This window comes from Microcaecilia unicolor, chromosome 7 (genome assembly GCF_901765095.1).
Source record: "Microcaecilia unicolor chromosome 7, aMicUni1.1, whole genome shotgun sequence".
In the NCBI taxonomy this organism is placed as follows: domain Eukaryota; kingdom Metazoa; phylum Chordata; class Amphibia; order Gymnophiona; family Siphonopidae; genus Microcaecilia; species Microcaecilia unicolor.
In genome coordinates this window covers 48,972,281-49,000,009 of record NC_044037.1, presented here as the reverse complement: position 1 = coordinate 49,000,009, position 27,729 = coordinate 48,972,281, and the positions used below count along the sequence as shown (strand labels likewise).

The 27,729-nt window shown below is 44.2% G+C and overlaps 1 long non-coding RNA gene across 1 annotated transcript; it reads left to right on the top strand.

The window, feature by feature from the left end:
- The first annotated feature begins 353 nt into the window (after positions 1–353).
- Positions 354–27,729, top strand: LOC115474108. Its single transcript, XR_003942812.1, has 4 exons — positions 354–671; positions 7,552–7,657; positions 25,255–25,361; positions 26,773–27,729. It is a non-coding gene; the product is annotated as an uncharacterized LOC115474108 (long non-coding RNA).

Sequence of the window (27,729 nt, the reverse complement as noted above, 5' to 3'; positions counted from 1 at the left end):
CCATTTAGATTTCCTTGTTTCTTAATAGAAACAATATCTTTAAAATGCTTTTTAAATGTTGAACAATACATTGTAATTAAATAAAGAACACTTCAGGGTACAGGAGATTCTACATTTTAAAGTTTATCAAAACTCATAAGAATACCCTATCATGTCTTACTGCTCAGGAAAAGCATGAAAAGGAAAAGTCTGTAAAAAAAAAACCCCAGCAATACTGGCAGCTCCTTTGTACTTCCTAGCTAGTTGTGCAAATGTATTCTTAATTGCAGTTGTGTATTCCACAAGCGACCACGCCTCTTAGCAAACAAAGACAGAGGAAGAAGCCGGTCTCTAGTCACTATGACTCAGGCAAATTTGAAACTGCTACAGATGTGCCTGACAAATTATACCAGGAAGGCCTAAAAATTTTTCATTTTCATTAGTCTGCATATTTACCCACCCATTGAAACCACAAAAACAGATGGCCAGGTGAACACAGGTTTCATACAGACGTACAATGTTGGGAAGTTTACTTCAATACAGGCTTCTTGCCACAAGAATTCTGAGGGGAGCAGCAACACCAAGAACATGGCAGAAAAGCACAGGGCTTCCAAACATGTTACAGACAAGATTATTCTGCAGTGAATCAAATGGGATAAAAGACAAAGACATTTCTCAAACAGCCTCTAAAGGTAAGTTAAAAACGTTTACTAAAGCGCTTCATTGCTTCATGTATATACAGCAGAACAGACTGAGAAAATAGTGTTGTGAATATAAATCTCCAGAAGGAAAAACAAATACTAGAGAAGTTATTTCTAGTATCCAAATTATGGCCCCATTCACTAAGGCCTTGCTAAGTGCTTAGCGAATAGGACCAAATTACATTCATTTTTATTTCTTGTTTAAAAAAAAAAAAAAAATGAAACTGCAATTCAGGCCCACTCCTTGGTATTTTCTTCATAGCTGAAATTCATGAAAGAATTGCAATTAAATGTCTCTCTTCATTGTCAGGTTTCTCTTTGCCACAGACCTAACCATCTCTCTCACTTTCTTTTGTTCGCAAGCCATCTCACAAATCTGTTCCCCCAATCCACCTGCCTCTCCTCTCATCTATCCTCATCAGTCTTTCACGTTCTGCTATCTCCACACCTCTCTTTCTCTCTCTTGTTTACTATCACCATCCTTCTGTTTTACACAAACTCGGTGTCTCTCTTTTCCTCATCACTTCCCTCCAGCCAACCTGCTTCTCCCCAGCTCCTCATCTGCCATTCCAGTTTCCACCTCTCTCTCTCACCACCTGTCAGTCTTTTCCTCCTCCACCACTGGCTGTTGCTCTGTTCTTCTGCCCTGCACTCTTCTCTCTCCCTCCCCCTCCCCCAATCTTGCTGTTATTCCATTCATCACTGTGCTCATGCTGATTGCTGCTGTTCCTGCAGAACCACTCACTGTTTTCCTGTGCAGGATCATTCATGCCCCCCTAGTTTACACACCACTGGTGCAGTAGTGTGAATATTTTATACTCAATTTATATATTGACAGCAGCACTGAATGCTCGTACTCACACCCTGTAGAAAATGCTCGTACTCACACCCTGTAGAAAATGCACAAGGTGTGTGTGACTATATATCTGCCTGCGGAGTGCATCATGTGTTCTACCATACATTCTGCACAGGGGTTAGGAAGAAATCTGTCCCTGGTAACTGCTGAAATAAAAATAGTTTCAAGCCTGCGCACATCAGCAGCTTCCACCATAATCAAATCAATATAAGCAATTAAAAACTCCGTTTTTCAGGCATTACTGGTACATTTCAGCAATATTATAAATAAAAGAAAATAACAGCCTGCGAGAAGTCCTGACCCACGCACAGCGTCGTCACTTGGTGGTAATTTTGTAAGTGACTTGATAATATAGAAAAGCTTTTTAAAAGCTCTAGCAAGCACTTATAAAATTGCCCAGAGGTATACATGCACACCAGTAGGCGTTTGGAAGCCAGTGCCTACTTTTATGAGATATATACAGACATTCCAGGAGGTGGTGAATGGGTGAAGCAAGGAAAAGAACAGCAATAGCAAGTGTATCTTATAAAACAAGCTCATATGTGCTGATTCTTGCTGGAACATATTCCCACAAAGTTATTCCTGCTTTGGAGCAAGTGTAACTTTATATGGGAGCTTTCAAGAGGCAATTTTAAAAGCAGATAAGTGCAACTATTTCCTTTATAAGATAGGTGCAATACAGGCATAAATACAGAGGGTCACTATGTAGAAAAAGGATGGAATCCAATTAAAGCGGAACTTAAATGGCGTCATAATTGGAGTGAGCTTTGATGGCAGCTTCAGAGGTTGGGAAAGCCAATGCTACAGTCCGGGTCCCAGAACTGTTTCTGGGACTGTATCGGCCTGCTTATCCGACATTGCTGCCTGGATGTCCAACCGCCACCTGAAACTGAACATGTCCAAGACCGAGCTTATCGTCTTTCCACCAAAACCCACTTCTCCTCTTCCTCCACTTTCTATCTCAGTTGATAACACCCTCATCCTCCCCGTCTCATCTGCCCGCAACCTCGGAGTCATCTTTGACTCCTCTCTCTCCTTCTCTGCGCATATCCAGCAGATAGCCAAGACCTGTCGCTTCTTCCTCTTTAACATCAGCAAAATTCGCCCTTTCCTCTCTGAACACACCACCCGAACTCTCGTCCACGCTCTCATTACCTCTCGCCTGGACTACTGCAACTTACTCCTCACCGGCCTCCCACTTAGCCATCTATCCCCCCTTCAGTCTGTTCAGAACTCTGCTGCACGTCTCATATTCCGCCAGAAACCGATATACTCATATCACCCCTCTCCTCAGGTCACTTCACTGGCTTCCGATCAGATACCGCATTCAATTCAAGCTTCTCCTTCTTACCTACAAATGCACTCAGTCTGCTGCCCCTCACTACCTCTCTACCCTCATCTCCCCTTACGTTCCCGCCCGTAACCTCCGTTCACAGGATAAATCCCTCCTCTCAGTACCCTTCTCCACCACCGCCAACTCCAGGCTCCGCTCATTCTGCCTCGCCTCACCCTATGCTTGGAACAACCTTCCTGAACCCTTACGCCAAGCCCCCTCCCTGCCCGTCTTCAAGTCTTTGCTTAAAGCCCACCTCTTCAATGCTGCGTTCGGCACCTAACCCTTACCGTTCAGTGAATCCAAACTGCCCCAATTTGACTGCCCCTATCGGACCGACCGTTCACTTGTCTATTAGATTGTAAGCTCTTTGAGCAGGGACTGTCTCTCTTTGTTAAATTGTACAGCGCTGCGTAACCCTAGTAGCGCTCTAGAAATGTTAAGTAGTAGTAGTAGTAGTGGAAGGTCAATAAGATCAGCATGTAACCAGGAACTTCTCCATAAATTATCATGTGGATCAAGGTGCAAACCTTAAAGGCAATGCGTTCCTTAATGGGGAGCCAATGCAATTTTTCACGAATGAGCTTGGCAGATTCGAATTTTGATATACCAAAGATCAGTCTTGCTGCAGTGTTTTGGGCGGTCTGTAGTTTTTTGATTAACTGTTCTTTGCAACCTGCATAGATTCCATTGCAGTAGTCTAAATGGCTATGTACCAAGGATTGTGTTAGTTTGCGGAAGACATCACGAGGAAAAAAAGGTTTTATACATTTAAGTTTCCACATTGAGTAGAACATTTTCTTTGTGGTGCAGTTTACTTGGGTTTCGAGAGTCAGGTTCCGATCAATTGTAACACCAAGTACTTTTAGGCTATCCGAAATGGGGAGAGAGTAGTTTGGGATTTGTAAAGTAGTAGGTTTAAACTTATTGTGCTGAGAGGTTAAGATGAGGCAATGAGTCTTCTCAGCGTTCATTTTAAATTGAAATGAGTTGGCCCGTTCTTCCATTGTATTCAGGCCTGTCCTGATTAAGTTGGTGATGTCAGACAACTCTTGCCTAAAAGGAATATAGATAGTAACATCATCAGCATAGATAAATGGGTTTAGGCCTAGAGTGGATAGTAACCTAGCCAATGGGATCATCATTGTGTTGAAGAGTGTTGGTGAAAGAGGAGATCCCTGGTGAATTACAGAATCTGGAGGGATTAGGAATCACGGGCAATATTTTGAAGTGCATAAGTACACATAGTTATTCAAAGTTGTTAAATCGCAAGAGGATTGTGAAAAATTACAAGAGGACCTTACGAGACTGGGCAACTAAATGGCAAATGATATTTAACGTGAGCAAGTGCAAAGTGATGCATGTGGGAAACAGGAACCCAAATTATAGCTACATAATGCAATCCACATTAGGAGTCACCAACCAAGAAAGGGATCTAGGCGTCGTCATTGATGATACATTAAAACCCTCTGCTTAGTGTGCTGCGGTGGCTAATAAAGCAAACAGAATGTTAGGTATTATTAGGAAAGGAATGGAAAACAAAAATGAGGACATTATAATGCCTTTGTATCGGTCCATGGTGCGACTGCACCTCAAATATTGTGCTCAATTCTGGTTACCGCATCTCAAAAAAGATATAGTGGAATTAGAAAAAGTACAAAGAAGGGCGACGAAAATGATAAAGGGGGTGGGACAATTTCCCTATGAGGAAAGGCTAAAGCGGCAAGGGCTCTTCAGCTCGTAGAAAAGAAGACTGAGGGGAGATATGATAGAGGTCTAAAAATAATGAGTGGAGTGGAACGAATAGACGTGAATCGCTTGTTTACTCTGACCAAAAATTCAAGGACTAGGGAGCATGCAATGAAGCTACAAAGTAGTAAATTTAAAATGAATCTGAGAAAATATTTCTTCACTCCACATGTAATTAAACTCTGGAATTCATTGCCAGAGAATGTGGTTAAAGCAGTTAGCGGGATTTAAGAAAGGTTTGGACGGCTTCCTAAAGGAAAAGTCCATAGACCATTATTAAAATGACTTGGGGAAAATCCACTGCTTATTTCTAGGATAAGCATAAAATGTATTGTACTGTTTTGGGATCTTGCCAGGTACTTGTAACCTGGATTGGCCACTGTTGGAAACAGGATGCTGGGCTTGATGGACCTTTGGACTATCCTAGTATGGCAATACTTATGTACTTTTACAAGTATTTTCAGTCACATAATCCATTTAAATTGAAAACTTCAACCAATTGATTATCATTTTAACTTAGGACAGCTATTAAACAGATAACTTAACCAGATGGTAGCTGAATCTTACCACCATCCATTTAACTTTAAGCCATCCCACACAAAGCTGTTTTGGTCAACCTCAAGTTTTAAAAAACAGATTATAAAGTTACTCCAAAGCTAACAGACAAATCATTTTGAGTGCTGACCTCAAAGTATGTTAATAAGTACAAAAAGAACACAGAACTGTTAATAGAGAAAACAGCTCAAGAAGATATGATTTTTTGTGATATTATGCTAATTTTATAAGATGAAATTTGTTCTTACCTAATAATTTCCTTTCCTTGAGTCCTACTAGACCAGTACAGATAAGTGAGTTATGCCTCCCAACCAACAGATAGAGGCAGAAAACACAGATTTCTAGTGACATCATCACCGATATAAGGAGTGGTGCAGCCCTGGAACTTGCCGGTATAAAGTTGATAAGGCCAAAAACACAGTGGGGACAATACTATGGAGCCCTTTTACAAAGATGCGCTGAAAAATAGCCTGTGATAGTGCAGACGCATGTTTTGGGTGCGTGCAGAATCATTTTTCAGTTCACCTGTAAAAACAGTGTCTCTTTTTTTTTTTGCCAAAAATGGACGTGCAACAAAATGAAAATTGCATGTCCATTTTGAGTGTGAGACCGTACCGCCAGCCATTGACCTAGCAATAAAGTCTCACGTGGTAACCAGGCGGTAATGACCTATGCACATCGAATGCCACTTGGTGCGCTTGCAATACGCAGCTTCTTTGCGTGTATGAAAGCTGTATTCCAGTATCACTTTGAGCAGGTGCAGAGCAGCCCGTTTAGTGATTGGCTCTTCTGCGCATGCTCAGCTGACCAACCGGCTTCCCCCCTATTGCATGCAAATGAGCTGTTCACAAAAGCCGTGAGCTGCTCATTTGCATGCAATTCGCTTTGGGAATCCCTCTGTATTTCCAAATCAGTAAATTTTACTGAGGTGGAAATACAGATTGATTCTTTATGCATCTGGCCCTCAGCCGCTGATATGGCAGGTTAGCACCACCTGCTGTAAGGTGACTAAACTGCATCTTCATCTGCCACTCTACCACTCAATCCCTCACAGTGCCCTAACCTGCCATATCAGCGGGGCTGGTGGTTGAGTGGCGGGGATAGTGCTGGGCAGACTTATACGGTCGGTGCCAGAGCCGGTGGTGGGAGGCGGGACTGGTAGTTGGGAGGCGAGGATAGTGCTGGGCAGACTTATACAGTCTGTGCCAGAGCCGGTGGTGGGAGGCGGGACTGGTAGTTGGGAGGCGGGGATAGGGCTGGCCAGACTTATACGGTCTGTGCCCTGAAGAGGACAGTACAAATAAAAAAAAGTAGCACATATGAATTTATCTTCTTGGGCAGACTGGATGGACCGTGCAGGTCTTTTTCTGCCGTCATCTACTATGTTACTATATAGGGCAAAGCTTGTGGGTAAAAAATCAAATTTGCACCTAGTTTCGATTATTTAGCCCATAATTCTGGCATGGAAATAGTTCTCTTCAAAACTGTTATCAGCAACTTGTCCAAGAAGGATACAGATCTGTTAATCTTCAAAATGCCAATTCGGTCTTAAAGTAGTTTATATATATATATATATATATATATATATATATATATATATATATATATATATATAACAGTTAACTTATTTTTTATAATTATGAAGAGAAACAGGAAAATGATGGTACTGTGCAAGCAGGAGAATGAAGAAAAGAGTGGATTCTAAGCAGGGGGTGGAAAAGATAGAGGAAGGGTTATTGCTGGGTGGCATGAGAGTGAGTGGGAGAGAGAGGGATGCTGCTGCTGAGAAGATATTGGGAAAAAGAAAAGGAGATGCTACTAGGCAGGTGCAAGAGAGAAAGATTCTGCTAGAAACAAGAAAAGATGGTGGTAATGGCTGGGAGAAAAAAAAGGAGGGGATGCTTCTGGGTAGGAAGAAGACAGAAGGGGGTCAGTTGGCATCCTGATCAGTCTTGGAGGTAAGTCACCTCTGAAGTTCCAGTCGTCCCCACAGGGAGGAGGTCCCACTCAGATGATATAGCTGGCTGTTGTTTCACTCCAGTGGTGCAGAATGAAAATTAGTGCTGTCAAGGCTAGTGCTCCCTGATGAGAATTCATCTTTAGGGACGATAGTTGAAGCACTCACAATACATATCTTGTCATGCACCTATGAATCTGTGAATGTTGCTGTACACTTCTCACTGATGTGTGAGAAGGGCAGGATGAGATAGAGAGGTGGGAGTAAAGGAGAAGAGGATGCTGCTTGACAGGTTAATCAATTGCCATTTGCCATTCGTCTTTGTTCCTGAGCCATAGATAATACCAGGTTTTTGGAAAGGCATACAAGAATGTGTAAATAATGACAAGGGAATTATGTAATGTCTTGTATCATATTTAAGCTTATACAGCATTCAGGAATGAAAGAAGACCTACAGCACTGGATAAAAAGATGTTATTATGGGCTGGTCGCTTCAAAAAGGAAAAGGACATACCTGCCTTGGTTTCGTAAGTAAAAATCAATATTCTCCATGGTTGTTTTTTGAGACTCTAAGGGGCGGATTTTGTAAGGGATATTAGCATATAGGACAGCATCTTAGACATCTTATAAAATTGTCAAGGATTATACACATGCTAAAAGATAGCACTCACCAGCAAAGAGAGGGTACAAAGTACAAGACAAAGCCCAAATAGCAAAAGAAAGCACCAGGAGCCTTCAAAATTAGGATAAAATTCATTTAATCACACGAATTGGAGAACAATCTTCAAAGAATGACAAGAGCCTTGCTTGCGTCAGGGGTTACAAGGGTCATAAAAACTGTGTGCAGTACCAAGGCTTGCTCCTCCGCACATGTATCAAGATAAAAAGACAGTGTTTTTATCTCGATACATGTGCGGAGGAGCAAGCCTTGCTACTGCACACGGTTCTTATGACCCTTGTGACCCCTGACACAGGCGCTGAGCTCTGAAACATGGCCCATGTCAGGTTATTCTTTGAAGATTGTTTTTCAATTTGTGTGATTAAAGGAATTTTGTTCCAATTTTGAAGGCTGCTGGTGCTTTTTTTTTGCTAATAGATAGAACTATGAAACATAGCATCTAATTTTAGGTAATGTCCAGGTAGGCATTCCCAAGGTTGAAGAGTAGGTGGAGTTGGGGCAGGATTGGCACTTAATCGTATAAAAACATATAGATATGTATCTATTCTTTTTGGGGGGAGGACTAGCCTAGTGATTAATGCAGTGGGTTGACAACCTGGGGAAGTTTTTTTTGTATAGGTTTTGAGTGTCTTTTTGTAGGGTTTTGTGTTATTTCATATAGTGTCTGGCCCTATTTGAAAGCAGACTTTGGGTTTGGCAGTCCTAGTTATCACCCAAAATAAAGAAGCTCAACACCAGTGGTCTTCACATCTTGTATGTAGAGTCATGATGCAAACAAAAACCTGTCAACTGTCTGGCAGTCAGAAGAACGTATGCTTTTCCTGAGGCGATGATCATAATTTTAATATTTTTGTGTGGTAAGTTGTAAAATACTTAACCAACTAGAATAATCAGATAATAGGACTGAATAAAACACAGTCCTTTCTTCATGTGGTTCTTCCTAGACAGTTAAGTGCTGAATATCACACTTAACTAGCTATGTTTTATCTGGCCACATATGCCTGGATATTCATTGCTAGTGCCTGGATATAGCCTGGCATTGAATATCTGGGAATACAGCCGGTAACAGTCAACAAAAGACTGCCTGCCGTTGGCTGAATATTGGGCCCAATATGTCTGCTACTGGAGAAGGATTATGTTGGTGATACTGAGATGAAATCAGAATCAGATTTTATTGGGTATGGTGAATTATATGGGTGAATACTCTAGTTCAGCTCTGCACCCATTGTTGCATGAGGAAGGCTCCTGTGGATGCAGAATATATGCTTGCATTTAATACTGGGATAATGCAGAGTCAGTATTTTTTTTATATTAGAGTTCCAGTCAACATAATTTAACTCAAGTAATTGTATAACCAGTGCTGGCAGTTTTGGGATGTGGGTTTTTTTTGGTTGTTGTTTTGTTTTTTGTTTTTTTTTTGTATTGCTTGGGAATATAAATTGCATTCTTTTTTGTCTTTTTTTTTTTTTGTTGGGGCAACTGCTTGACTAATGTTTAGAATGAGCGGACCTCCTCACCCTCCTTCCTGATCAGAGTTTTCAGGGGGGCCTCTCTTTTGGGTTCCTGGGGGGATGCCACCTCATCTCTTGCCTCAGGCAACAGATTGCAGTGAGCCACCTTTTGGGGTAAGTGCTGTCAGTAGAGGGGGCCCAAGAGGAGGAGAGTTATGCCTGAGGGGTAAGTGTTGCCTCTGGGGGAGGAGGAGGGTAGAACAAAATGCTGCCTGTAAGGGGGGGGGGGGGAGGGGAGTGCTGCCTGTAGATGGCCCCAAGGAAAAAAGTGCTGTTTGTTTGCACTGATGCTGGTAAGGAGGGAGAGAGGGAGGGAGAAAGAGCTGGGATTTGGAGAAGGGGAAAAAGAGAGGGTGCTGGTAACAGGCCCATAAGAGGGGGCATAATGACAGATATATATATATATATATATATATATATATATATATATATATCTCCTGGTGTGTGTGTATTTTGAATAACCATAATGAATATGTATGAGATGTACAGTGGTGGAAATAAGTATTTGATCCCTTGCTGATTTTGTAAGTTTGCCCACTGACAAAGACATGAGCAGCCCATAATTGAAGGGTAGGTTATTGGTAACAGTGAGAGATAGCACATCACAAATTAAATCCGGAAAATCACATTGTGGAAAGTATATGAATTTATTTGCATTCTGCAGAGGGAAATAAGTATTTGATCCCCCACCAACCAGTAAGAGATCTGGCCCCTACAGACCAGGTAGATGCTCCAAATCAACTCGTTACCTGCATGACAGACAGCTGTCGGCAATGGTCACCTGTATGAAAGACACCTGTCCACAGACTCAGTGAATCAGTCAGACTCTAACCTCTACAAATGGCCAAGAGCAAGGAGCTGTCTAAGGATGTCAGGGACAAGATCATACACCTGCACAAGGCTGGAATGGGCTACAAAACCATCAGTAAGACGCTGGGCGAGAAGGAGACAACTGTTGGTGCCATAGTAAGAAAATGGAAGAAGTACAAAATGACTGTCAATCGACAAAGATCTGGGGCTCCACGCAAAATCTCACCTCGTGGGGTATCCTTGATCATGAGGAAGGTTAGAAATCAGCCTACAACTACAAGGGGGGAACTTGTCAATGATCTCAAGGCAGCTGGGACCACTGTCACCACGAAAACCATTGGTAACACATTACGACATAACGGATTGCAATCCTGCAGTGCCCGCAAGGTCCCCCTGCTCCGGAAGGCACATGTGACGGCCCGTCTGAAGTTTGCCAGTGAACACCTGGATGATGCCGAGAGTGATTGGGAGAAGGTGCTGTGGTCAGATGAGACAAAAATTGAGCTCTTTGGCATGAACTCAACTCGCCGTGTTTGGAGGAAGAGAAATGCTGCCTATGACCCAAAGAACACCGTCCCCACTGTCAAGCATGGAGGTGGAAATGTTATGTTTTGGGGGTGTTTCTCTGCTAAGGGCACAGGACTACTTCACCGCATCAATGGGAGAATGGATGGGGCCATGTACCGTACAATTCTGAGTGACAACCTCCTTCCCTCCGCCAGGGCCTTAAAATGGGTCGTGGCTGGGTCTTCCAGCACGACAATGACCCAAAACATACAGCCAAGGCAACAAAGGAGTGGCTCAGGAAGAAGCACATTAGGGTCATGGAGTGGCCTAGCCAGTCACCAGACCTTAATCCCATTGAAAACTTATGGAGGGAGCTGAAGCTGCGAGTTGCCAAGCGACAGCCCAGAACTCTTAATGATTTAGAGATGATCTGCAAAGAGGAGTGGACCAAAATTCCTCCTGACATGTGTGCAAACCTCATCATCAACTACAGAAGACGTCTGACCGCTGTGCTTGCCAACAAGGGTTTTGCCACCAAGTATTAGGTCTTGTTTGCCAGAGGGATTAAATACTTATTTCCCTCTGCAGAATGCAAATAAATTCATATACTTTCCACAATGTGATTTTCCGGATTTAATTTGTGATGTGCTATCTCTCACTGTTACTAATAACCTACCCTTCAATTATGGGCTGCTCATGTCTTTGTCAGTGGGCAAACTTACAAAATCAGCAAGGGATCAAATACTTATTTCCACCACTGTATGTATGCAAATGATATGCTAATGCACCAAGCCCCACTCTTTACCCCCCCCCCCCCCAAATGAATCAGTCAAACTGCACCCATGGCCATTTCTCTCTCTTTCTCTCACCATCCTGCATTGCCCCTCTGTTTCTCACTCCCCATCATCCAGTTTCACCCTATATTTTTCCACCCCCACCCATCACCACCATCCAATATCATCCATCTCTCTCTCTCTCTCCTCCCTCATCCAGAATTGCCATGTCTCTCTCCCCACTCCCCTCCCCTTCCTACTATCATCATTCGGCATTGCTAACTCCCTTTCCTCTCCCCTCCCACTTCCTTAGTGTTTGGCTTCTCTGCCAGGCCCACTGCTTTCCTGGGTCTGCACAGCGAAGGCAGGTGCTAGGGCACTGCCCTGTGTGCACCACTGCTTGCTCTGCTGGTCCCAGAAACAGGACGTTGCATCAAAGTTAATTTAAAATGCTTTTTCTGGGATTGGCAGAGCCAACAGTGGCACTCACAGCGCAATGTCTTCACACCTGCCTTCTGTTTGCTATTTTTGCTGCTGCCGCTGCCATGTAGACCCAGGGAGGCCGAAGGCCCAGAGGAGGAGCCAGTGACCAAACAAGTAAGCAAGCGGAAGGAGAAGATGAAAGGGATACAGACGAGGCAATATAAGATGGTGATGGGGGGGAGGGAGGGGGAGGCAAAAAGAGACAGAGAGGTGATGCAGACCTGGGGAGGTAGTGGGTTTGTTTCTGATTTGTTTTCAGGTCATCAGCAGCTATATACTAATACTGTAGCATTACTCAACATTACTATCCAGATGACAGTTTACTTGTAGCTTATGCTTTCTTGATGCAGTAGCCTATTGGCTCTCTGATCATCATCTTAAATTGAACCCTATCAAAACTGTTTCTATTTGGATTACATTTCATCTTAGCATTTCTCCTCTTCTAATGGGAAATCCAGTTAGATTGACTAACACATTAAGGAAATTAAAGGTCAACATTGACCCATATATTTCAGCTGTCATCAAATCCTGTTTCTTTGTGCTTTAGAAGAAACAGTCTCTTAAACACTTTTTGGACTCTTCCAGCTCAATGTACATTGGTCCATATACAAGTCATGTCATGTAGAATTAGGCTCTCTGACCTTAGATGGTTTCCTTGCAATCTTCTAAGTTTGATCCTGTTACCCTTCTTCTCTATCACAACCACTGGTTCCCCTTCTCTTTCGGATACATTTTAAGATTTTGCTTTTATGCCACAAATCCTTTTCTACATGAGAATTCCAGTCTCTTTATCTTACTTATTATGCTTCTTTATTCATACTGCTCTTTATACTTTGCCAGCAAAGTGGGAACCAACCAATCTCAGAGTTTTGAATATGCCTGCTGTAGCTAATACTTTGGCTGTGGAATTATTTCACGTTTTTATTGCGAAATCTAAAAGTTCCTTGGGAAGCAATACCAAATTTTAATAAAAGCTTACTACCGTACTTGTCAACTGAAAAGAGAGGAAGATCTATTAATGAAAAGGAACTAATTGTAGACTCTAGAACCTAGAGAAACGAGAGAGAATGCACTTTCAACTAGGGGGTTTCAAAAGGACTGTGATAGTGACTTTGGAATCGAGTGCTGATAAAGATTCTTTGCTTGATTACTATTTCAGATCTAAAGAACAAATCTTTAAAAGTAACAAAATCTGGTTATTTCCAGGTGTAACTCAAGACACTCAAAAAAAGCACAGGCAATTCTTATTGCTTATACCTTGTGTGTTTCAGTTAGATGCCAGGATTTAAGTGTATTATTCATTATCAGTCAAATAAGTTTGTGTTATGGGAGCCTATGCACCTTACATCATTTCTAGCAGGCCAAAGGGTATTGATTTCCCAAGTTCTGGTTCTATGGGTGATTCTTAAATTTATTGTTAATCTCTAAGGGGTAGTTAGTAGGTTTGGCTTTTCCTTTTGATATACAAGTGGTATATTTGTTATACCGGAATTGGCGATTGCCAACACGGTACTATGTAAGCCACATTGAGCCTGCAAATAGGTGGGAAAATGTGGGATACAAATGCAACAAATAAATAAATAAAATATCTTTCTTGTGTAAAAAAAAAACAAATCTCCATTAATATTGGATCTCTCAGAGAACTATTGCCTTTTCAATTTTCCTATATATTTTGTTCTTTTTTTAAATATGATTTGGAAGTAGTGTTTTCCTTTTGCCTGTAATGTACAAGAGTTCATCTTGATTGTAATAATTTGAAATGTACAAATGAAAAAATTATCTTAAAGGATACAAGAAATCATCACATCCAAGTAAGATCTAAGATCACCAGACCTACTGAAACTCTCACTTTAGACGATTTAGACCTGTTTGTAGACTCAATCATATACCTTTAAACACTCCCATGCTGCTTATAAAAATAAAAATAAAAATGAAAAAAAAAAAACTTTAGTGGATAAATGCAAAAGCCCAACCAAGAAGTCCATAAATACAAAACTCCATCTAAAAATCACAACCCCCCTTGATAATGATGTCAAATAAAAACAATCCAAAGTCCAATGTTTATTCATTTATACATCCTAAAATAAGCAAATTGGTACTTATCTATAGCAGTACTGCTCAGCAATAATGTTCTTCACTCAGCCCAATGTGCACAAAAACAATATGGGGTTAAAGGTCTTTTTTGATTCTTCCAAGCCTTATTTATCAGGAACAAAAACTCAATATTAGCAAAGTTGCAACCAACACCATTACTGTCTTATATCCAAACAAAAACCTGATGTACTGATACTACACATCTTTACAACAGCATATCTGGCTCATTGACACTGGAGATGCTCTTTATACCTTTTACTGTTCAAAAGATTCTGCTCCAAACCCCCAATGAGGGCACGCATTGATCAGTCGTATCTGATTAAGTCGTCATGTTGACTTCCCAAAAAGTAGATGTTGAATATACAGTCTATGGTATTTACTTTTCTTTCCTATCAGCAGGAAACTTTTAATATATGAATACATTAATGATTGTTTCCCCTTGATTTCTGAACTGTGATACCACACTGGTCACAGTAAAGTTATGGAGAATACAGCACAGCAAACAGATGTTGCATTGGCTGACTATTGTTGAGTATGTCTGTCTCCTGAGTGTGGGCACAGTTACATGGGGGGGCAGGTCTTGGGGACCTGAATCCCCTCACTTTGGGTTCAAGCCCCCTCCAAAATTGCAGCACTGGTTTAATGGCTGGCGGGAGGCCCAAGCCCCACCAGCTGGAAAGCTCTGCTATCCAAGCTGCCGCCCATACTGCCTGAGCAGCACAGAAGTCAGTGGTGTGCTTATGCTGCTGAAGCTGACACTCTTGCACAAGCTCAGTTCAGTGACGGAACTGAGCATGGTGGGAGTACTGCAAGCTTCCACACTGCACAGGTAACACAGGTGAGGACTTGAGCAGTGGACCACTTCGGTTTGTGGGGTTTGGGTATCTCCTAGCAATAGGTACAATTTAAATGCAGTAGGGGGGTGGAAGGCCAAGAGGAAATATGTGGCCCCCTCAGTTTACCTCTCTCCTCCCCAAATGAATCTCTAGCTATGTCCCAGGGCACAATCACAAAAGTGCCCCGTATCTTCCACCTGCTGGTTTTTATAGAATGTGAGAGCAACATGCAGGAACTGTGCCACCTGCCTTGAAACTGTCCCCTGTAAAGAAAAAAAGTGTTGTGTTAGAGCAAGGAGCTATCACCCCTGCCAGAGGCCTGGCGGCACCACCAGTAAGATAGAGGTTTTGAGTAAAGAGATCTGTAGCCTGTTTGAGAGGGGAGGGAGCAGAAAGAAAGGAAAGGAAAATAAAATTGATATTGCTTGGCAAGAAGAAGAAAAAGAGTGGATTCTGGGCAGATGATAGGGAAGGGATATTGTTATGTGGAAGTGTGTATGTGAGAGAGAGAGAAAGATGAGGATGCTGAGCAGATTTTGAGGAAAAGAAAGAGATGTGAGACAGGCAGAGGAGAGAGAAAGAAGGAGATTTTGCTATGAAGAGACATAAGTGGATACTGCTGGGAAGAGAGAAATGGATTGCTGAACAGAAGGTTGCAAGAAGAAAGGGAAGCTCGGTGGCAAGCTGGTTGCTGGGCCAATTAGATTGTAAACTCTGTCGAGCAGGGATTGTCTCTTCTGCGTACATCTAGTAGCGCTATAGAAATAAGTAGAAGTAGTAGTAGCAGTTTGCATCATATTGGTGTGTATGTGTGTGTGTGGGGGGGGGAAGGGGGAATCTTCCTACAAAGTTTTGGTTACCCACATATGGAAGAGGTGCCCCTTACATGATGTCGTTGTCTGGGATCTTAGTCCAGTGTTTTCCAAGTTGGTCCTGGAGTACTTCCTTGCCGGTCAGGTTTTCAGGATATCCTCAATGAATATGCATGAAAGAGATTTGCATATAATGGAGGCAGTGTATGCAAATCAATTTCATGCATATTCATTGCAGATATCCTGAAAACGTGACTGGCAAGGAGGTACTCCAGGACCGATATGGGAAACAAGTGTCTTAGACCAATGATGCAGCTACAAATTTATGGTCCCATTAGACCTCAGAAGAACTCTTATCACTTTTGTAGTGAAAATGGCAACATGGAATGCTAGTTAGAGCCCCGGATGGCAGTCCAGCACCAGAGGACATAGTAGAATCATTTACATCTTAGATCCTGTGAATCTACAAATTCTGCTGCATACCTCATCAACAACTGGCGATCTGGGGCAGGGAGAGGGGAACAAAGAGAAGAGCAAGCTGCTGAGCAATAGTGGCAGGAAGAAAGAGAAGGTCATATTGCAGAATGGAGGAGAAAGAGAGATGGATTTGCTGTGCTAAGCTGCCACACAAGAGGTTGAAAGGCCTTCTATACACAAAGGCCTTTAAAATGAGATACCTCCCTGCTCTTTGGACATCTTGTGGGTCCCCTTCTGCCTATTGTTTCAAGAGATCCAGCCCTGTGCAAGCAGTTTGAAGATGCAGGATACAGATGTTATATCAGGGGTGCTCAAAGACCCAGAGCATCCATGGCTCAGCAGGCATATCTGCAAAAAAAAGGAAAAAACAAATCTCCCCAGCAATGACTATCATGTACAGGTTTGAATATTCAGACTTGACTGTCCTTTCCCATATATGCAGTTAATTCAAGACCTACTGTCTCCAGGCAATTGATTTCTGTAGAACCCTTTAATGTCTAAAAGGCTTATACAGCAAGAAGGAAAAATAACACCTAAAAATGCTAACATGTGAATCCTATTATCTGCATTAGAGGTTTAAGGTTCTTTTGTAGGAAAATACAGAAGTAAAAAGTCAATACTAAAAATAAAACATCAAAAAGCCTAGAAAGGGAAGGCCTAAAATACAGTGGATTTGTATTGTGCCAAAAGGTAGTAACATTTCTAATATACTGCATTTCAGACCTATGGCTGTATATCAAGAGGACATCAATTATACCTACACACACAAAGAAAATAAACTGACACCTGCTAGCCTCTCTAGATTCTCAAAAGGGATCACCCGTGCCCTAATTCCTGTTTTCAGCAGAGTGCACCAGCCTATTCAGTGTTTCTCTTATCATGCTTTTTATTCTCAGATTTTGTAAGCTTTCATGCCTTTTCTGGAGCAATAAACTGACTTCAGCAGTTTGTAACTTGACCAAATCCCTGAGTATTCAGCATTCTGACAATCTGTCATATGTCAATTCCTGTTTTGCCCTTTCTTTGGGTTAGTCATATTTCTCTTGTAGGAGCAAATCAATGGCTGGAGGCATAAAGAATTTCTCCGATTTTTGTCTTGTTGCAAAGGAGGGGAGAAAAGGAAACGGTCTCTGCATGTAGCTCAAATGATTTATAAAAGCGCAGAAAAGATTTGCAACGATTCAGTTGCTGTCAGTTTTTAGGTAATGGCCTTTGACACCATATATATGGTTTTCAATAGGATAGAAAAGAGAAAATATAACTAAGCAAATGTTAGAAGGAGAGCAGAGTACCAAACACTATAAACAGGGGTGCTGCAATGATATAGCTCAGTGTCAGGTCTATGGAAGCTGCTACCTAGTTCCCCAACCGGGGGAGGGTACGGAGGAGACGAACACACAGGACTGCAGGGGACCACACAGGATTCCAGTCTCCCTTTCCACTCTCTTCTCCCAGATTATGGCTGTAGGGCATCTGGGAGTGGGGCCGGGCCTGAGCTGTGTCATGAAGCCAGATATTGCCCTGCCAGGTCCTAGGGCCAGGCTGGCCCCTCAGTTGACAAGGAGATGGCCCAGACAAATGTCTGAGAGACATATGCAGGGAATGTGGCTGGAGCATGTCCTTGTCTATCTGACAGATTGCTGGAGGCTGGAACTGAGTTCCCATCACAGGTGTCTCTTGCCTAAGATCCTAGGTAGTCTCTTGACTCCCCACAATCCCACAGCTTTAGTTTTTAAACAATAAATAGGTAAGTAACATGAAAGCAGTTTGTATCACAGTCCACTGCTGACCTTTGTGTTCTGCTGATCAGTGCCAAGGTTGCCAGCTGGGAAAACTTTTCCCAACCCAAAACCAGCCGTAAACCTGCCCAAAAACCGCCCGCAGCCAACCCCCGTCTCCCACGTCACCCCTGACGTCAACCCCGCCCCTGAAAGGCTTCTATTGGACCAATAGAAGCCCCGGAAAAGCTTCTATTGGACCAAATTGGACCAATAGAAGCCCCAGCAGCGGGAAAACCGGCCAATCGGCGGCCGCGAAAACCCACCCAATCCCGCACCGCGGCCGCTCGAAAACCCGCCCAAATCCCCGCAACCCATGTGATTAGAAAATTCCCCACAGCCGTTTCCCAAAAGCCGCCCAATTCGGCGGCTTAACCGCAACCCTGGCAAGTTTGATCAGTGCCTGTGCTGTATCTTATCCAGCAGCCAGGTTTTGCAAAAAACAATGAGCCCTTTGTTAGTAGATACATAAGGCAGACCAGGTCTCAGGCCAGCTGCCTACCAGAAGGGGAACAGTAGGAATAGAGGTGTCTGCTTACCTGCAGTGTTAGATATAGAGGCATAAATCTTAGTGGTGCATGACAATGCCATTCCTCATCAGCTGTTGTCTAGAAGTGCACATAAAGAGGTATGTTCAGGAAGGCTGCAGCAGACTTCCAGGTTAGCTAGTTCAACAGAAACATTTCCTCTACTTTCCATATGCAGGTGAGGACATAGAATCTGATGGCGAACCAGGAACCAGCAGGCAGCACAGGCACATCAGGTGGAGGAGGGTAAATTGATGGCTGCTGAGGGCTCACAGGAGGGCACCATGGGGGAGAGAGATCACACCGAGCACACCAGCCAGAAACCATCTGTAGGGGATGAAGAGCAGGAAACAGCATTTGCAGATGGCCCAATAGAGGCAGAGGAGATTGATGACAAGCCACAGCCAGCCCTTAGGGGACCCGACCACCACAGGCAGCAGGTGCTGTGGTTGCCAAACAACTGCTGGCTCAAAATTTGCAGCTAGTGGATTATCAGCAGCAGAAGCTACGCTGTTGCATGAGAGCTCCAAGTACACAAGAATGGTGGGCAATTGCCGTGGAGCATGCAGCAGGAGAGCTGGGAGGCAGCCCAGAATATCTGGCAGAAGGTTCTGGGGATCTGTCATGATTTCAAGGATTACATGGCAGCCCTGGTGAGCACACTGCCCCCTTAGCAAGTGCCTGAGCCTCCAGCTGGAAGCAGTAAGGCCACCAGTCCTGCAGAAATACTCTCCACACCAACTGCAAGTGGCACCAGTGACCAACCACCAACTAGATTTCACAGCACCTGCCTCAGCTGCAGAGCTGCAACCCCCATGCAAGCATCCAAAGATGGGAACCCACAGCACCCCAGGTCAGGTGGACAACTGTGAGCCATGCCCTCAGGGGCCAGCACACGCTACGTTTGCTGAGTGCTGGGCCAGCTGCAGATCAGCCACCTGGCCAATCAGGTGGCCGGATTTCCAGGATGCAGCAGAAGCATCAGGATGGACTAATGACTGTGAGGACAGTGGGAGTCCCACCGGGAGCACTCCAGGCCAGTGGGACAACTATGAGGCCATGCCCTTCAGGGGCAGCACACGCTACTTTGCTGAGTGCTGGGCCCAGCTGCAGATCAGCCACCTGGCCAATCAGGTGGCTAGATTTCCAGGATGCAGCAGAAGCATCAGGATGGACTGATAGCTGTGAGGACAGTGGGAGTCCCACCGGGAGAACTCTGGCACACTTTCTGCTCTTGCAAGGCCCAGGGCCATCACCTGGGATAGGAGAGGGGGAGGAGGAGAATGATGTAGGGCTGTGAGCCACCTAATTGCCGTGCTGTGGTGGTGTGTGCTGGGGCTAGGGAAGTAGTTGTGGGCTTGTGGAGAGGTGGGGTATGCAGGGGGAGGGGATGGGTGAAGGGAGGGTTATATGCTAGGGAGGGGGTGGGGCAGTAGTGGTGTGCTGGAGCCGGCTCACACCGGCTCTGCAGAGCCGGTTGTTAATTTGTGAACAATTTTGCGAGCCGGTTGTTCAGCTCAGTTGTCAGCAGGGACGGGACAAAGTTGTTGTTTTTCCCTAGCTGGAGGCACGCATCGCATGCCCGCACACACCAGCTGTCACCTGATATTGGTGGCAGGCTGGCAGCCCTGCCTTCTTGTGCTGGTTCCAGTGGCGTACCGAGGGCGGGGTGGGGGGGCGGACCGCCCGGGTGCAAACCAATAACTTCTGCAGTCCTCTTGTAGTCTTGTTCGCTCTCTGCCTCGCCAATGCGCCCTTCCTACTAGCGGCTCCTCCCAGCGGCTCCTGTTGCTCTCTCTCCGCCTTCCGGGTCGAGTCCCGCCCGTCTGCTACGTCACGACGCCTTCCTCCCCGTGCGCGCCAGTGAGTGCGCCCTAGCGCTTGTATAACGGCTCCTACAGCAGGTGTTTGGCTCCTCTGGCTCTGTCTGCGACCGCACGTAGCGCCTTGCTGCCTTCCCGCCTTCCCTCTGCTTTCTGCACTGCTATGCACAGTCCTCCACATGATCACAACCCTGCCGGCCACCAGCTATCGTGTCCAGTCCTCCTCGTCGGCAGAAGAAGGATCACTTAAGTTCCAGCCAGCCAGGTAAAGGCCCCGTGGCGCAATCTAATATTTATTAAATTGACAAAAAAAAACATAAAATGGTGAAAGGAAGGACGGGGGGGGGGGGGGCAAGATAGCTTAATAATAATAACAAAGAACACTACTCTGGATGGGAGAGAGGGCAATGGCAAAATGGGCATGAATGGCTAAATTTCAGTGAGGATATCCTGTATCCTGATGCCTGGGTTCGTCTTAACTGTTGTTGTTGTAATCTACCATGGGAAGCCTGGTGTTATAAAGTTGATGGAATATTGAAATTAAATGGAAGTAGAATTAAACTCTCCTTTCATTGGGGCACACATGGAATCAGATCTTCATCTGTTTTGTAGAAGTTTACCTTTTTACACAAATGGATTATTCTGTTTTGAACATGTTTCAGGGGAAGTGGTTTTTTAGTCAAAATAAATATTTTGTTTCATGCAGATTTCTTTTGTTTATACATAAATGGGCTATATAAGCCCCTAATGCAGCCCATATTGGTTTTCTTATATTTTTTTCTTGTGATAACTTATACTGTGCCAAAACTGAAAACTCTTATCTCTGTCTGGTCGGTAATAAAAGGAGCTCATTGTGAGCAGGGCAGGCTATGCCCGCAGAGAGAGCCTGTTGTTATACTTTACCTAACTCTCTCCCTGGGAATAGCCAGCTCTGCAATTTGTGTGTGGGGGGGGGGGCAGAGGTGGATGGGGGCGCAGAGGTGGATGGCGGAGAGCCTGTTAAAAATTTACCAGCACACCACTGGGTGGGGTGTGCTGGGGAGGGTGGTAGTAGTGGTGGTGATAGGGAATGTTACAGAGGTGCTGTGAATGCACTTATCTTTACCAAAAATTAGTGAGAATGAGTCTTTGTCTGGGTAGACCCCCGCTGATATGCTCCCTGGTCAGCTTTGTGTGCAGGAGGGAGGGGGCTCCTCAGTCTGATGGCTGCTGCTCTGGTTGCTTCCCCTCTTCTGGCAGGGCCTATTTTCTTCGGAGAGCCAGGTTGAGCAGCATGCAGCAGGCCATGAACATTTTGGCAACCTTTCAGGGCTGGAGAGGAGCTCCCCTCCAGAATGGTCCAGACATCTGAATCAATACTTGAGCTGGTCAAAGGTCCATTCTATGATGGTGCAGGCATTCTTATGCCTCTTTTTGTACTCCTCTTTCACTTCATTTTGGGGGTGGACTATGGGAATCATGAGCCAGGTTCACTGGGGGGTAGCTTCTGTAACCTGGAGGGGGGGAGCAGAATCACAGACATTGGCGTGTATTGGCTGGTATGGTGACCTTGTGGATGTGGGTAATGATTGTTGGTTGTGGGGGTATCTAAAGGGAGGGAGTGTGTTGAAGGTTAGTGGGGGGGGGGGGTCCCTATACTGCTTACTTAGAAGCCAACCACCAGTGATCTCCCCTCAGTGAAACCTGCAGTAGATTCCTGAATGCTGGAGGATGTAGACATCATGAGTAGAGCCTAGTGGGCACACGTATCCACAATCTCCTGTTGGGCATCACATACAACCTGCACGTTCTTGGAGTGAAATGATTTTCTGTTCCTGTGGGTCTCTTCATGTGTCCGGCTCTGAGTGTGATTTGTATGCAGTCAATGAGGCCTGTGACCAAAGGGAAGTGATCTATGGTGTAGAACTGAGCCATGTTCTGGAATGCCTGGGCAGTAGTGGGGAAGGTATATAGTGTGAGGTGTGGGTGAGGAAGGCATTGAGAAACTGGGCAAGATAGTTGGAGGTGGCTGCCTGGGAGAGTCCTGCATTGACTTCTAGCACTGTTTGGAAGGTGCTGGTGGCCAGAAAAGCGAGAGAGGCAGTGTCCTTCAGGTGGACTAACACAGGATTATTCCTGCCTGTTCTGTACTAGAGGAGGGGTTATAGCTGGTCACAGAATTGCTGTATGGCAACCATGTCAAACCAGAATATAGTCATTCCCAGTCAGTGAGTTCCAGGAGGTGAGTGTGGAGCCTGAAGACTCTCTGATAGGTATCTCCTCTGGGGCTTCCCCTCCAAATTCTCATCCACCTCCAACAAGGCATGAGCCACCAAAGCATGTAATGCATCCATGATTGCCATACACGTGTCCCCACCACCACAGGTGCGACCCACTAACCCCAGAAACCCACTGTGCACACCTCCACCTACTACACCTCATGAGACCAGCACCTCACCCTCACTCAACAGTCATGAGACCACACCAGCTGCCCAAACACTCATTCTTCCATCACCAACAAACAATCCAGACAACACAGCTGCAGCACTAAGCACTCACTCTCCCAGCAACAGCAAACAGTCCTCACACAGCAGCAGCATAAAGCACTCACTCTCCAAGCACCACACACTGCCCTCACACAAACCAGCAGCACAGAGCACAGTGACAAACTGGGACTGGACAAAGAGGAGCAATGATAGACAGAAGACAAGAAGGTAGGGATGTAGAATGGGAAGGTATGGGAGTTTGGGGACATTGAGGGTATAGTGGGAGAAGGGGACAAGATACAGAAGAAGGGATGGGTATAGCTGGGGGCTAGCATGTGGGCAAGGACTTGAGGTAAGACAGAGGAGGCAAGACAGGAAGGGTCAAAAGGTTCTGACTGGGGTAAAAACACAAAGGTAACAAAGCACTCAGCAAGTCTCCACTATTTCTCACAAATGACCACTTCCACCTCTACATTCTCCAACTCAGCAGAATCACAAATGAGTCTAAAGACAGGTTTAGCCTTACCCTAGATGCCTATAAAGCAGGTCTAATTCTAGGCATTTTCTTTCCACCCCCAGGAAGTCATTTTGCTATCTGTTATCAGCAATGAACATTAATCACGTAATACTGCTCATGTAACACCCAAGAAATGCCCCTCCTTGGGAATGTCTTCTTTTCAGTGGCTAGTGGAATTTAGGTTTTTTTTTTTTGTTGTTGTTATATGCTTTAGACATTTTTCTGTGAGAAATACATATATCCACCTGTTATGCCATTTTTTATAAATTTTTCTGTTTTAAAAAATAAGCCCCCAAATCTCCCAGCAAAGTAATTGTTCACTTGCCAAGAGAGACTTCCTCTTCTCTCAGAACTCGTTTAGAAAGAGTGACTTTATGGCAGCCCTTTCCATGTACATAACATGTTTACATGCAGTAAATGCTTTATAAAATTAATCCTAGTATTCACCCCAGGAATTCAGAATGCCCTTAAGTTTGCTTGCCTAGAGGGTGAATGATTTGTAAGGGCCCATTTCCATGAGTGATGCATTCTTTTATTCTTGGAGATAGCTTTGAAGATTACCTTTGCATGTGCAAGTTTGCACCAGTCAGTTTTTTCCTTGTTGGGAGCTATAATCAATGTCAGACAGGCAGTTTTTGTAGTACACTCATGTATGCAGCTTTTCTGCTCAGTGTGGATTGCTTTTAATATAAAAATCAGAGCACACCACTAAGAAATGCTATAAACTGCAGACTCTTTTAAATAGGACTTCATTCCCAGTTCTAATAGCATAAGGCAGTGGTTCCCAAGCCTGGTCCTGGAGGCACCCCAGCCAGTCCTGTTGTTGGGATATCCACAATGAATATTCATGAGAGACATTTGCATGCAGTGCGTCCACTGCATTGCAGGTCTCTCTCATGAATATTCATTGTGGATATCCCAAAAATACCTGACTGACTGGGGTGCCTCCAGGATCAGGTTTGGGAACCACTGACTAGCATAAGACCTTAGTTGTAAATTTTGTTTCTTTTTACCGATAGGGCTGAGACAATTTGTAAGTTAGTCCACAAATGTCAATACTGTGATAGGTACTATCACACTATTTGGAATACAATAATTTCTCTACTATAATAAAAGGCACCTTCAACGTTCTGAAGCTGACTCCGTGGCTTCAAGTGAAGGGTTCGTAAGGATCGTTAGGTTCGTCGCTCTGTAACCATCTCTGTCGGCCCCACCCTCGCGCCTCTGATAGGTCCGCCGCCCTCGACGTCATCACATTTTGACATCCACGACGTCATCACATTTCGACGTCCAGGGCGGCGGACCTATCAGAGGCGCGAGGGTGGGGCAGACAGAGATGGTTACAGAGCGACGAACCTGACAACAATTACGAACCCTTCACTTCAATGAAACCACGGAGTCAGCTTCACAACGTTGCAGGTGGGTGGCTGGAGGGAAGAAGAGGAAAGAGAGGGGGCAACTACCCTGGAACTGGGAGGGAGGGAGGGGGGGGCAACGATCCAGGAACTGGGTGGGAGGGTGGGCAGCCAGACCCTGGAACTTGGAGGGGGCCAGGAGCACCCAGAAACTGGGATGGCTGGAGGGAGGGGAGAGAAGGGGGAAAAGACCCTGGAACAGGGTGGGCGGGTGGGGGGAGCGGACCCTGGCACTTGGAGGGGGCCCGGACCCTGAAACTGGGAGGGAGGGGGGCGCAGGCGGACCCTCAAACTGGGTGAGAGGGGGCCCCTGGCACACTCTCATTCTCACACACACACCTCTCGCACACAGTCTCACTCCTCTCTGTCACACACACTCACACATTCACTCTCGCTCTGTCACACATTCACTCTGTATCACACACTCACTCTCACACACATTCTGTAAAACACACACACTCCGAGGAAAACCTGGCTAGCGCCAGTTTCATTTGTGTCAGAAACGGGCCTTTTTTCCTAGTATATCCATATTATCTTAAATTAGCAGGAGTGGAAGAGCTGGTAGAATTAAGATGTGTGTCCTCTTGTTCTCATTTATTCATTTTTTTTCTTTTCAGATTTGAGATGATCAATGCAGCCACAAATAAGTGAGAATAAAGATTTGCTATGTATGATAGCCACTCACATTGTTGGGCTGTCTAGCCATGGTGATTCAGGCAAAAATGTAAGTTATATTGGTTACATGTGTTGGAGAGAAAATAACTATGTGCCTGTCAGATCATGTGGAGGGTCAATGAAAAAGGGAATTAAAGTATCGGGTCAATATTCAAATGCTTAAGTCAGCGTTTTTGTTTTTAAATCTACTACATATTTTCAGCAGCATATCCAGATAGTGAGAAGTGCTGAATATATACATAACAAGGGTGACCACTGCTGGATTTACAGATATGATATTCAGCTGCTACTATCTGGATCATGTGGTTTAAGTCATCAAAGCCTTTAGGCTAGCCTAAATTAACCTCTATAATTTTTCAGGTAGTGGCTAAATATCATTGACTATCTACAGAGTTAGGCGGAACACCCAAGCTTTATCTTTGCTCTTACTCACTACCCAGATAGTTCCATTGAAAACTGACAGATGGGGCTCATATCCATATACTGACTCATTTAGGGAAGCAGAAGGGAAAGGATTTTGCGAGTTACATTTAGTTATAGTAGGTATTTTCCGGTTCCAGAGGGCTTGCAATCTGAGGAGTCTTTTTACTAAGCTGCAGTAAAAAGTGGCTTTAGCACACCCTTATGCAGGTTTTTCCCACACACTTAAGCGATTTTTACCGCAGCTGAAAAATGGCCGATTTCCTATGTTGCCTTTAGCATGCAGCTATTAAATAAAATTACCCAGGAGCCCTTACCAGTACCTATTTTGTAGACAGAGAGGTGACGTGGTGATCCTGCACCACCAGTTAATGTGGCAGTAATGTGGATGCACTAATTGATTAGTGCAGGAAGGCCTACTCGCCAACCCCTGACACGCCCCTCCAACAAAAATTTTAAAATATTATTTAGCATGCAGATAGCGCATGCAGATTTGGAACTTCCCACAGGACATCTGAGTGCTTCCTTCAGTAAACCATTTTAAGCTGCGGTAAGTGGGCGCTAGTGCTTACTGAAGCTTAGTAAAAGGACCCTAAGTTTGCAACTTAGGCAATAGAGGGTTAAGTGCCTTGTCCAAGATCATAAGGAACCACACTGGGATTTGAACTGGGCTTCCCTGGTTCTCATCCTGCTACTCTAAACATTAGGTTAATCCTCCACTCCTGAATAAAAATGGGGCAAGTTGCAATATATGAAGATGGTCCAATGGGATTAGGAAAGAACTTGTCAATATGAATTTGCCCCAATATAACAATATCGATACAAATTCAATGGAAAAGGCCAGCCTGGTGGCGAGGTAGTTGGGAAGAAAAGCTCAAGAAACCAGAGGGCCAGTATCAACTGGTTCTCAGCCAGGTGCACAAATAAGCAGAGAAATCTTGGCCACCCCCCCCCCCCCCAAAAAAAGGAATATATAAAGCCGACAAAAAAGCTCCAATGACTGAAAAGTCTAAAATGAGTTCTGTTGTTTCATTTCACAGGCTGCTAAAAGAGATGATATTTACTGAAATGGAATGGAAAAGAAGACCAAGTGGAAAGCTCAGGGAACGACAGAGGAGGACGCAACTGCTCTAAAGCAACAATAAAGAAAAATTTGCTTGTTGCAGCAAGGAGCTGGGAAAATTCTTACCTATACCTGTTAGTTTAGATCTTTCAAACTTTAGAACTGTTTCATATTTCAAAAGAATAATTTATGCTGTATTTCTAATGGACTGCTCCTAAAAAAAGTTGCCAAATACTGCCGGAGGCACTGTAGAATTAAATTAGGGAGGTATATGCTGATTTTAATACAAACATCCATCCTAGTAACGAAACTGCAGAGCCTGTGAAAGCAGCGCCACCACTGCATGCCAGGACACTTGTGTCACTGCGGGCTGGAAAGAAGCAAGCAGCCCATGGGCTGTAGTTTGGACACCTCTGCAATATGCTAATGACTTGTTCACCTTGGAAGTTTAAAGCATATGAATATAACATATTGCTAAAACACGTACTAGAAATATAAGACTTCTGGTTTCAGATAAAGAGAGTTTATAGTAAATTTACAACACCAATCCAAGTATTGTATGTATTCATCCATTCTTGGCTACACATTTTTGGGGAAGGGGGTCATTGCTCAGATTGCCACTTCTGCATTCAGTACAAGAAATTCCTAGGATGTGGCTCTATATTATACATTCTTTTTTTTTTAATTAGGCTCACAGCGAGTATTAACAGACATCATGAATGTTAATTGGGGTGGGAAGGGTAGGGAAAGGGTTTTCACTGCAATGAAAGGGTAAAGGATGATTAAAAGTGTGTGAGCTATAGGTGAAATCCCTGTTTTCAATCCAAATCAGCTTGTCAAATTTTACATTTTTGTTCCTCAACCCTATTATAAAACTGTTAAATTAATTTACATTACCTGTAATAATATGCTTCCAGAATAATAAATCATGAGA